The sequence below is a fragment of the Cornus florida genome, unplaced genomic scaffold (assembly GCF_030987335.1).
Source record: "Cornus florida cultivar Cherokee Brave unplaced genomic scaffold, ASM3098733v1 CherokeeBrave_3.0.0_Hap2_Chr08, whole genome shotgun sequence".
Taxonomy (NCBI): domain Eukaryota; kingdom Viridiplantae; phylum Streptophyta; class Magnoliopsida; order Cornales; family Cornaceae; genus Cornus; species Cornus florida.
The window spans coordinates 76,750,110-76,764,152 of NW_026775578.1; positions in this window are offsets into that span (position 1 = coordinate 76,750,110).

The following is a 14,043-nucleotide window of genomic DNA, read 5'->3' on the forward strand; positions in this document are numbered from 1 at the left end:
CAGTTTGACTTCAGTAAAGCTTTGGAATGATGAACATTCACTTTGTATCATTAATGTTGTTAAAAGCCTTAAAGGTTTGCTCATGATATATAAGAACAAAGCTTTAATGACAATCATTCTCAATTTGCTTCAAATATTATTAAGCAACAAAATCATTGATTTCCCATACTTCCTTTCTACATTTTGTATACTTGGCGGATACTCTTAATTGGCTTTTATGCTTTATTAAATCTCTAATTAACCTGAATAATTCCTTCTTTTTTATGCCGCTCATATTTAATAATATCAGTCATTCGCACGTAAATAAGTCGAATTCATTTAAAAGTCAGACTTGTGAGTTATACAGTGAAATAGAAATGTGAAATTTTGTATTAAAAATAATTTAGATGGGTGGTGAATAAGTTTTATTTACTCTTTTATTTAATTTTTATTTATTTTAATTTTATCGAAATAAACCTAAAATTAAACCTACAAATTAAAAATAAAGTGCAAGTAAAGTAAATAAAGTTTAAGAGATGATATCAGGATTTTTAATGAGGAAACCCCGACTGGTGGAAATCAACCCATCGTTCTGGAAAAAATCTCGTAAACTATGTTGTCCAAAGCAAAACGATTCATTATATTTGAAGCAAAGTATACTAAATTTTGACTCAAATTTACAAACCAATCGTTGACAATCCCTGACTTTGCAACTCCTTCGTCCAACAGCTCTCGACCTCAGGCTTACTTTTGATCTCTGTAGAAGGAAACTGGTAGATCAAATAACACTCCACAAATGCTTTGACCCCTTCAAAGTATGATTGCTTCACCACTTTTCTTCAAATCTGAATTTGATGAAGAATGAATTAATTCTTCTTTTCGAAATCTCTGAATTTTCAATTATGCCCCAATTCCGATGAGATAGAAAATAACACTCCTAAATCACTCTTATGTTTATGTACGTGTTCTCAAAAATAAAATTAGAAAAATTAGATTGATTTTCTGAATAAAAATCTCTCTTGAACAATTTTCTCTATTAGAAAAATATATATTTTCAAGTCCTTAAAAGTTTAAGTGAGAAAACATATATTTATGGACTTTTGAAAATCTAATTGTACTTAGAAAACAAGTCAATTTTGTGCGTGATTAATATGGTAAAAGTCTATGCGCAATAAAAAGCCAAAACAGATCAGGAAACTAAGTTACAAAAACTAACTGCAGAGCTTGAACTGATTCAGAGTGATTGAACCAGTTCAAGTTGGTCAGTGAACTTTCGAATAAAATAATTTTGGACACTTGAACCGGTTCAGGGTGGCCAGTGAGTTTTCAAAGAAAATAATGTTAGACACGTGAACTAGTTCAGGGTGGTTGAATCAGTTCAAATTAGCCAGATTTAAAAAATATCAAATTTGAAACTACAAAGTGTCCTCACACACTCTTTTACCTTCCTAAAGTGTTGTTCTCAGCATGACATAGTGTATCAAAATATGAACATGATCACTTATTCAATTACGCTTCCGATCTTGATTATTGACAAATTGAACTAAAAATTTACAATTCAATTGGACTCAAAATATATATATATATATATATATATATATATATCTGCCAATTACAAATTTATTTTTCACAAGACTACTTATCATTATTGTTTAAAAATATTGTCCACATTTTCGTATGTTTGGTGTATACAAGTCACAATTAATATCTTAAATTTGTAAGACAAGGGTGACCCGCACAATTATATTGATCTACATCTCATTATCTTGCACAATACTAGTACCATTTAGTTTTGTAGCTAGTCAGACTTTATAGATATATTTTTGATGCCTTGATGAGTCATTTGAGGTCCTAGACTCGCACAAAATGTCCTCCGTTTGTCATTCATGTGTAAATTTCAACAACCCACAATTAGGATTACAAATAGATTCTATTTTTTTATTTTTTTAACCGACCCAATTAGGGGATGGTAGACTTGAACATGGGCATAATCATTAAGGGAATTGGACACTCTACTAACTAAACACTGGGTAATGTCCGAACACAATAAATACTTGAGAAGGACTAAAAACCAATACAGCGAGTCAAAATTAGTAAATTTTTATCAATAAATTACATTAACCTCCCTTGAAGTATGATCAAATTACACACGGATACACAGTTCAGTATTTATTACTTTGATATCTCCTAAGATTTGACATGTATGCGAAATGACACCCTTAATGTGTTCTTTCAGGCAAATATGTTAAACAAATTTTATAAAATGACAAGTTTGCCCTTCCCTTGTATGAAAATTAGGAGATTACTGATTTTTCATACTTAAAATCATCTTCAGACAGCCAATGAATGGATTTAGGAAAAGTCAAAGTAAAAAACACTGGATGATTTAGGTGTGGAATTTATGCCAACCTCAAGGGAGGTGAGTATAATTTATACAATCTTTATATACGACAAGAATTTCTTGAATTTCCAAATTAATATCTTCATTTTCCCAAATAAAAATACTATTTTTATTTCTCAGTTTACCGTTTAGCATATCGACTATGTTTGGTGTGTCAAACTTGTTAGCTGAATCAATGAATCTTCCAAGCTATTGGTTGAACTTCTATCTTGTTTGCCTTCGGAACAAAGAATGTCATATTTGAAACACAAATTTGTTACATATCGGTTCTTGTGTTGGCAAATTTTGAAGTCAAAAACCTTGTCGAATGAGTTACAATTTTTGGTTTAACTTGTGTCCTGATCGTCGAAGTTGAATTGCAAGGATTTCATACTGTGAGATTGTAAAAAAAAAACACACAAAGAAGTCACTTGGAATAGGTATGCGAGTGGGGATACTTTATACATATTTAGGTTGGACATGATTGCAATTGGGTTTTTGGAATATCAATTGCAATTTAGATAACTCCGACCTCTCCCACTTTTTCCAACCGGTCGCACTCGACCAATATATGAACGATATCTCAAAATTGCAATATGTCAAAGTTTGATTGTTTGCACTTGTCGAAATTCCATTGTACTACAATCTGGACAAATTTAACCAGTCGTACTTTCCTGACTTATTGCGGGAATTCAGTTTTTTGTAACTTTTAAATTTGATTTTTACCCCAACCCCCTTGTGAAGTCCTAGTACGATTTTAAAACCCCTTTTTTTTTCTTTTTCTTTTTGAATATTTTAAGGACTCTCTTGGGTATAAATACATCTCTAAACTCCAGTCTAAAGAGACTTTTGATGTTGCAATTGGAAAAAATGTAGAAATTTATTTTACACCATAATTGTAGCTATTTGAGAGATTTTGATAAAAATTTGTCTATATTTTTGAGAGCCCATTCTCAAATACAAAAGTGATTTAGGGTGATGTTCTTCATCTAATCGAAAGGATATTCAGAGTCTACATCAATTTATTCAATTTGATTAGAGCAATAGTACCTTCATGATTCTTTATATCATTGAAAGCAACGTGAATCAGTTACTACAAAGGGAACAGAGTGTTTGTGGAGTGTGATTGTTCTTTCAGCACCCTTCTATAAGGATTGATGAGTAAGCTTGAAGTTTAGAGCAGCTGGAGAAAGAGTCGCAGAATTAGAGACGTTCAACAACTAGTTCTTGGTAGAGTGGCACGGGAGTGACCCTAAGTCAGAGTTTGTAACTTTTCTTTGAGATAACGGATTGGTTTTGCCCGTGACAACAAGGTCTCCGTGATTTTCTCCTAAAAGGGTTACTAACTTTCCATGCTAAAAAATTCGGTGTCATTTCTTAAATTTTACTTTACTTGTTTTACTTTATTGTTTTATTTTGTAATTGTTTAATTGTTAACTATTGTGAATAATTAATCAACTACAAAAAAATCAAGCATGTTGATCTATTCACCGCTGTAGATCATTATTTCACTCAGGTTAACTAAATTACACAAAATTGGTCATCATTTTGTCCAAGAGACTACACGAAAAATTGATTTGAAATCAAGTTGGTGAAAGAGGCATGAGTGAGCAAGTGCAAATGAAAAACCGGGCGAGGAGTGTTTGAATTTGGTAAAGAAGGGCAAATGAGTCATTTAATAGCTAAATTGTAAAAGGAGTTATGGGAAAACCAAAATTGTAAAAAAGTAAGGTCTTACTTAATTTGTAATTCTAAGAACAATTTTCTATTATCAGAAAACTGTACAAAAAAACTCTGTTTGTTTCAGTTTTCTTAAATATGTGTTCTAAAAATTTAGTTATAAAAAATTTATTCGTAAAAAACTATCTTTTATTATTCTCTAAAAACTATTTTTTATTCTCTAAATTCTTTAAAAATTATTTTTAAAATTACAAACCAAGCTATGCATAATCTTTAGTGTTTTTGTAATATTTGTTCATAACTCCATTTTGCTTAAGCTTTTGAAGTTTTATTCCATATCAAAGTAAATTGAAGTCCAAAATGCCACTATTATGAAATTAATATAATATATTATGTACATGGTGTGAGGATGACAGTTTGGAGAACCATAACACAAGCTTACGTCTCTCTCTATATACGGTTATTATATGAATATATTTTTCTCAACAGAATAAAGAGAATTTATATATGGAGTAATAAAAAAGGAATACAAATAAAATAACTAATAAACAAACAAAAAGTGAAATAATAAAAAAAAAAAAGAAAGAAAACCGGATGATATCGTTTTCCATGTGAAGGACGTACGTATACGTACGTATAGTATAGTTGTTTTCCGCGAGGGTCCATTATACATGCCTCTAGAGCGCGTGGTGAACACTCTCCAAACAAATACAGTTTATTAGTACGGATGTTAACAAGCAAAGACTCAAAGATAAGGTGCGCAAGGACATGATAGGTCAAATCTTAAAAAGAAAAATATAATAAAAAGTACAACAATATGTCAACAAATAATAACGTATATGAAAAAAAATTGATGTTTGCTTATTTTATTCATATAATATAATATAATCATAAATATACTTACCAATTTTCAGAATAAAATGAAAGTTGTCTTGGGCGGTGAAGTGAAATATATATTACAGAATGTACAAATACTTTTTTAATATTCAAATTTATTTTTTTACGCTTTTCAAATTAGATATATAAAGATAATTTTTTAATTTGAAGAGTAAAATATTTAAAATGTCCTTTAGTGATTTAAAATTAAAAAATACTGATTTAAAAAATTTTGGATATTTATAAAAATTTTGGAATTTTTATTATAAAAATTTGCTACAAAATTTTAAATTATAAAAATTTATATGCACATACTAAATAGCATAAGTATTTTAAGTCATACCCTTGCAAGTCATATTCAAGTTGTCTATAATAAAAATGAAAAATACTAAAAATTCAAGACAATCTTAACTGTGTTGGACTCTTGGAGAGATACATTGAAGATAAAATGATGTTAATAGAAATGACTCTAAAAGTTAAATATTGTGAGCGACACGTAAATAGAAAAAAAAAAAAATGATCTCATTCTTATGAGATTAAAGTAAAAATGATGATAAACTATTTAATAAATTGCGCTCTATAAAATTTATTGTAATTATACAAACATTTACACTGAATTTGTATTCTTATGTAAACATCTATTATTAGTGGATCAAAATTTCAACTCCAATTTTGGATTATATAATTTTACTGATTTATTCTTGGAATCCAAATTCCTTACAAGAAAAAATTACTAAAAGTCCTACTTTTAAAAATATAAGACTATCAAATATTATAAATGAGCAAATTTATCAGAATTTCATTAATTGATAGAATTTAATGTTCTTAAATTATTATTATTATATATATAAATGAATCTCTTATATACACAGACAGACACAAATAGAAAGAAATACTTTTTTGAATATCTTATTATTATTATTATTATTATTAATATTAATATTAATATTAATATTATTATGACTCTCTTATATACACAGATAGAAAGAAGTACCTTTTTTTCTTTTTCTTTTTCTTTCTTTTTTTCTTTTTTTTTTGTTCAAATTGCTAAAATTATTATGATTATTATTATTATTTTAAGAGAAAAAAAAAAAAAAAAAAAAAAAAAAAAAAAAAAAAATTCACTTGGCATTATATATTGGGAATATAAAACCAGAATTGAAAGGGACGTTAGACCCTTTCCTGGTCTTTAGAAGCGGATGGGGTTTCAGCTCTCTCTCTCATAAAGAGACTGGGAAGCTCGTTTACACCTTTGAATGGGGTGAATGTGTGTGGAAGCTTAATTACCAATATACCCATCCAAACTGATCAATAATTGGACCACAACAGGGGCAGAAATGGAACGAAAGGCATAGTGACGCAGACCTAGAAGAGGGCTTTGCCCTTTAACGGCAGAGCCCAGTGGGCCCAGATGAGTGGGGGACCCACAAGCCAACTTTGTCTCCCTCGAACCCTTCTACACCTGCTGGTTTGGCATCATGTGTCCCTCGCACGTGCCCCATCATGCATCCTTCGCGTGACAAGCGTGACCCCACCTTTTGCATCATGGGCACGCTCACGCCCCGCGTGATTTTAGTTTCTGTATTTCGTTGCTATACTTTTTTCGTTTCAAGTTTTTGTCCCTGCACTTATTTTATTTTTTATTTTTTTTATTATTATTTTTTTTAGGTTACCCTAAATAAAAAATTACGTGATAATTTGGAGTAAACACAATTTATAAAAAAAAAAATGTACCCTTTACAATTGTACTTAAAAAAATATTTTTTATATTTAAAGAATAGTTTTGTTATTTTAAAATAAAAAATAAGTGAGAAAGTGTAAAAGTACATACAAATGTATCTCACCATGCCTCTACTTCTAAAGCAAAATGTAGATGATTCAAGTATTTTTACTCTTCCTACCTAGTCGTGACAATATATATATATATATATATATATATATATATAGAGAGAGAGAGAGAGAGAGAGAGAGAGAGAGAGAGAGAGAGAGAGAGAGTTATTGGCAAGAAACTTACATACACATTTTATTCATTTGGAGACTTAAATTCTCACTATTTACTTTAGGAGGAAGATGAGATATTACTGATTCATAAGGTCCTTGGTTAAAGAATAATGATATTTACGCCCACATATTTGAGCTAAATGGGATATATTTTAATGATATAACGTGGTGTTTTTGTGATAACACAACAAGGTGTTTCACAATTCGAGGTGGGCATGTCGCCAAAATTGAATAGTTGAAGGGATTTTTTACAGTTTTTCGTTAATACCTTAATAATTATTTTGGTTTTGTATAGATTAAAATTTGGTTATGTTCAATTCAAATACGATTTTAATTTATTGATATATGTATTTTTTTATTTTTCAATTTATTGATATATATATATATATATATATATATATATATATATTTGTTATCGACAAGAAACTTACACATACTACACTACTCATATATTTACTTTGTTCATTTGAAAACTCAAATCCTCACCATTTACTTTGAAAGATAAAAAAATATTTACTATGATGAATTTATTGATATTTACTATGATGAATTTATTGATATTTACTGTAATACATTTCATCATGACATATGAATTTGTTAGATATACATATTTATCTTACTCTTTGTGGGCAACCGTGCACATTCATTAGAGGTAAAAAAATACAAGTTAATTCCTACGGTTGTGGCCTAACAAATATCAAATTGTTAAAATATGTTATCTTATACTTTGCATTTTAATTTAATTTCTATATATATATATATATATATATATATATATATATATATATATATATATTTTAAGGCAAACTCCTACAATGATCTTAGGGTGTTGCTAGGAGAGAAGGTGTTATTAGGTCACGGAACATGATAATTTAAAATACTTAAATATATATATATAGATAGATTTTTTTTAGACAAGAAAGTTAGATTAAAAATTAGGGGGTATGAAGGTTCGAAGTCAGGCTCCCTAGAACAACAGGAAGCAACCCAACTGTTAGATTACAATGACATTCGCATTTAAAATACTTATATAGTTGTCAAGTTAGATGATTTTTTTAGTTTATTTTTTATAGGCTCTCTAGAAATAAATTTGCGGCTCCATCCTTGCTAATCATTCTCGTTTAAAATAAAGATAATTTATTTAATTAAATGTTAGAGAATAAGCAATAATTACATTCAATGATGCATTTGGCTGCATGGAATTAGAACTCTGTTATTGGAATTTGAGAAAAACAATTAAAAAAATTGAATAAAAACTTTCTCCAATTTCAATTCCAAAACTCCAATTATATACAACCGAACACAGCTATAGTAAACTTAACTTTTAAAAACGGAGAAGTCCTACAATATTCAGGAGTACTATACCATGGGGTGTCCTAACTGTTAAATCATCCATCAAGTAGGTCATACCACCATATTCAACTGCTAAAATATTTAGAGGTAAGATATTCTCGTAATATTTTAAAACTCCTCCAAATATTAAAAAAATTCTAAAATACCCGACTACGTACTAACAAATGCAAATGAAAGAGTTCAAATAAAGTGGTCACAACGCATGACATTGGTATTTGGAAAGTATGGTCTAGAAGGCTACCCCCTTGTAACACAAACATCAACGCCCAAATTCGAAACTAGAAAGCAATTGCAACTTTTGCCACCAGATAGATTTACTCCAATTATATACTCAACCTAGCAAACAGAATGGTGGAATATCCACTTTCTGTCCCAATCCTCAAAAGTGGTGTGACAAAAACAATAGGACCATTTTGGTTCTTTTAGGGTTAATGGATTCACATCATGAAAGAAAGATACAATATATAAGTATCTACCATAGATTTACATCTACAGTTTACTGAGATGGATTAAGTTAACTTGTTAGATATTCCAAAATATGTTTTTTATAATTGCAACCCCAAGTCCCCGAGAGTAAAGCGATGTTGATAGAGATCCGGAAGATCAATTATTGAGGTCTCACTTTCGAACCGTAACTTGAATGGTGCGTGTGTTATATGGCCAACACACGTGCTCTAAGAAAAGAAAAGAAAAGAATAATAGTTGCAACCGCGCGGAGCCTTGAGAGGCCCAACATTTTGAGAGGTCATGGGTGAATGTCCTAAATTTGGGAGGCCCAAAATTTTGAAAGGTTCAGGCCTAGATTTTTAATTTTTTTTTATTATTTTTTTTTGGGCTCCAAATTGGAGGCCTTAGGCGACCGCCTAGGCTCAGGGCCTACCTTGTAAACGCGAAGGAGTATAACTAGTACTTATTACTTTTTGACCTTGTGAAATAGAAGGTTATAGGTGTATACACCATCATTTCAGGATTATAACTAGAACCTCCCCTTTTTTATCTATCTTACATCAATAACTTAACCCCTACCCTCCATTAGGTAGCTTTAAACAAGTTTCCTTTGAAGTAGATACCTAAATTCCAAGTATGGCTAATAATCCATCTTCCGAGGATACCACGATTCTTTCACCATCTAGGGCATTAATTTACCTAGAACCTGAGACAAATTATTATTACGGGTAAAGTGTAAAAAAATAACCCTATTATATACCGAATGTGCAAATACCTTTTTTGTGTTCAAAAAAGTTCCCTACATTTTTCTAATTGAGCAAATATGACAATTCTTCAATTTGAAGACTGAATTATCTAAAATGTCCTTAAGACAAAATAAAAAATAAAAATTATAGAATAATGAAAAATAAATAAATAAAGAAAATAAATAAATAAATAAGGGCATTGTTTAAATTTTTTATAAAACTCCAAATTTCATATATTTAAAATTTATTTTTTAAAAAAATGATTAAAATTCTCTTAAGAGTATTTTGGAATTTTTGTTAAAAACGGTCAAAATTGACTAACAAGGGATAATTTGCACAAATTTTCAAAATATAATAATTTATATAAACTGTACAAAATGCAGGGGTGTCTTTTACACATTTTTTTAATAACAAGTATTTGCACTTTACCTTTTTTTTCAATTAGCGGGAGCCTGGGACTGCTTGAGTTTGTTTTAAGTTTGTGTCTCTTAAACTAATAATTAGTTCAACCTAAAAAAAATATTATGAAGCCTTCTTTTAAATATAAATAATAAAAATAAATATTAAATAATTATATTATTAAATTTAATAATCCATCATTTTAATATTTCTTCACTAAAAATTGATATCATCAAACACAAATTTATTTATTTTTTAGCATTTGAAATCATAAGGGTAGTTTTGATATGTATAATCACTTTCTTTTCACTTTCATAATATCCAAATTAACTAATTAATATTTTCCTACAATTTTCTTGAATAAATTTTCATGCTAACCAAATGAATGCTAAAAAATAACTTTTCTTTCCATTCACTTCACTTCACTTTCTTTTCATTTTCTATTTCATTTATTTTTTTGCTTATTTCCATCTAGGAGCCTTAAAGAATTCTTTGTTATTTTATTTTAATTTTTTAAAATAAAAAATTAAAATAAAATATAAAAAAATTCTTTAAGGGTCGGTTTGGTTAGCTTCAAGTAACCAAAAAAGGAAAATATTTAAAGTTTTTGGAAGTTTGGTTAGAAGGAAAGTGAAAGTTTTGGGGAAAGTAGGATTCCCGCATCTGGAAATTTTCCTCAAAATTTTTCATCCAAAAAACATAGGGAAATTCACTTTCTTGCAAAAGTTGTGCACTTTATATATTACTTTCCTATTATACCCATGTTTGTTGTCTCTCTTCTTCTTTACCTAATTACACAGACTTCTTTGAAAATGAGAGTTTATTTCTTTTGTAAATTATTTTTTTATAAAAATCATGTATTACTAATTAAATTGCTTGTATTTTTTTATATGTGCATCCAAAATTAATTAATTTTTTCCTTTTATTACTGAATTATTTTTTTTCATTTTTTTTTTAAATGTTTTAAATAAGTAAAATGTTTTTTTTCTATAATTGATAATGATTAAGAGTTATTATATATATACATAACTATTTGTTGATAACAAGAGTGTTAGATAAAAACTAGTTTACATTATCTTAACATAATTTGTTTCATACCTAACATCAAACATTATCTTGAAATAAATAATTGATAATTCGTAAATAGTTTACATAGACTTTATTTTTTGAGTGAGAAAGTTGTAATTAGATATATAGTATCCAGTTACATCATTTACAAATAAATAATAAAATTAAAACTAACATAAAGAGAAAATAAATACTTGAACTTTAATAGTCCACTCTACTAAAAACTTATTTTTCTTACCTTAAAAAATAAAAGATCGAGAATTCAAGTTTACACATGAACAAGTGAATATATATATTGAGAGAGGAGAAAGCAAAAAAATTGTATTATAATATAACATACTATTCTATTCCATATTTCACTATTTCTTTACTAAAATAAATAATTAAGTATAAATAATATTTATCAAACATAAATTTATTTATTTTTTTACTATTTAAAATTATAAGGGTATTTTCGGTAAGTAGAATCATTTTATTTTCCTTTTCATACTATCCAAACTAATAAAATAATATTTTCTTACAACTTTCTTCAAAATATTTCCTGCTAACCAAATGCATAATAGAAACGACCCTTAAAGATTAAAAAGGAGAGATATCTAAATTCAAGTTTATTTTTAATGTAATGCTATCATAAGAACTCTCTCATGATGATCTCTCCTTCTTAACCAATAAATTAAAAGATTTATTTAGTGACTTTTTTGACTTTTCATAAATTTCAAAAATTTATCTTGACTCGACAGCAAGGTTGTCCCATTATAATTTAGAGATTATGGGTTCAAAATAGGAAATAACTTTTCGTATATAAAAATAATTTACATCAAACCCTTCTCAGATTCTTGCATATTGGATTAGTCTTTAGAAAATAGAAACTTCTAATTAAGAAAAAGGTATAAAAAAAATAAATCTAAATATAGTAACTAGATATACTTTTAAGGGATTATTAAAAAATTCTTTTATATCTTTTTTATTTATTTATAAAATATATGTAATGAGACTTCTATTGTGAAAAAATAATAATTGCATCTGATATAATGAGACTTCTATTGTGAAAAAATAATAATTGCATCTGATATATATCAGATGCAATTATTATTTTTTCACAATAGAAGTCTCATTACATATACAGAATTGTTCACTTACTCCCTGGTGTACAAGAAAATGTATGCACACATCAAGTATTAACCGTTAGATTACATTGGGCGGTTAAAAAGGTAGTTTATTCTTTTATATCCAACGGTTAAGATTTAATTCGTGTATAAATTCCTTGCACACCAGTGAGCTGGTGAACAGTCCTATATATATATATATATATATATATATATATATATATATATATTTATTGAGATAAATATTTTTGGAAAAATTACATTTTAGTGACTAATCCTAAATTAAATTGCTCTAAAGGACCATAAAAAAAAAAAGATAAATAGTTACTAAATTTAAAACTTGATTGCACAGGAGTGACTATTAGAATTTAGTTTCTAAATATCCCTTCACAGACACTTTCACACACTCTCTTTCACACCCAACTTTCTTAAACACAGACAGCTTCACTGGCGATGCTCCCTCCGGCTAGGGCGGAGCCACAATTTCTTTTTTTTTGGGGGGGGGGGGGGGGGGGGAGTGTATTTGACGAAAAAAAATAAAAATAAAAAAAAATAAAAACCTCAACTAACATGACAAATATAATTTTTTTCACATGAAAAAAAAAAAAAAAAAAAAAAACCCCACCATAGCAAAATCACAAAATTCTCAAGTAATAGCATAATATTCTTGATCTAATTTACTATCAATACTGATTTAAAGTAAAAAAAAAGAATTACCTATGTATGTTGAGATTCCGATTGAATTTTGAGCTATGCCAAATCAATCATACTCCATCTCCAAGCACTTCATGAATCTTGACAAACAAAACAAACAAGATTTTATTTAATTATTTATATCTTAAACTAACAAGAAAACAAGATGTTTTTCAATAATGTGAATAAAAATTTAAATAAAAGAATTCATTATTCAACTGGAAAGAACAAAATTAAAAGACTTGACAAATATAAAAACCAAAATATAGAAATATAAGAACCAAAATATAGATTTTGACAATATTTTCATTGAATACATTACAACTGTCCTCTACAGGATTTCATTTTTTTAAAACACTGCATGATAGCCTCATTATCTATGCTTCTAAATATATCTTTTTCAACATATACAACCGAGCTATCATTCATAAATTGATCTCCCATCCGATTACGCAATTTATTATTTACAATATTCATAACAGAAAATGCCTTTTCCACCGTGGCAGTCGTAACTGGTAAGATCAACACCAATGTCACAAACAAATACACCAATGGATACACCTTGTCCTTTTTTTGCCTCCACCATTTTTTTTTTTTTTTTTTTGCAAGAGTAGAAATCCCTTTCAATCCTTCAAAACTACTATTAGAGCGCACATTAAGAATATAAGTCTCAAGTTGACTATGAAGTTCTTTGAGCTTGATTGTAGAAAATTCTTTTGGATAATATTTAACAAAGCGAATTATATTTTGCTTGTCAAAAGTAAAGAATGAATCATTTAGACATAAACATGTCATACAAAGAAATAACTCAGTATTAGTCTCACTAAAACGACTATTTAACTCTTGAAGTTGCATATCTATCACAGAATAAAACAACTCAACACGATAGTAATGCAAGTTTGTCATTTCTTTCACATTCCGTCATCATCGACTTTGAGCAAAGAAAATGTCATCCATGTTGGGAACATCAATCCCATGTCTCTCACAAAATGAAGAAACTTTTTTCGAGTAAAGAATCACATCCATCATCCCTCATCATTTGTAGTCATTGCTTACATAATTTGACTAAACACATGCATTCATGATATCTTGATCTTTTCTTTGTAGTGCTTTTGATAATTCATTTGTCATTTCCAACACTGCCTTCATCAAATGGAGATCGACTGAACACAAAATTAAAGGATTGTATTATCCCAAGTAGAATAGTTGTTTTACCTCTTTGATCAGATCTAAATCCATCCGCTTCAATAATCTCAAGAACATCAATTACAGATGAGAACATTGTAATTAAGCTCATTAAAGTACCATAATGTGA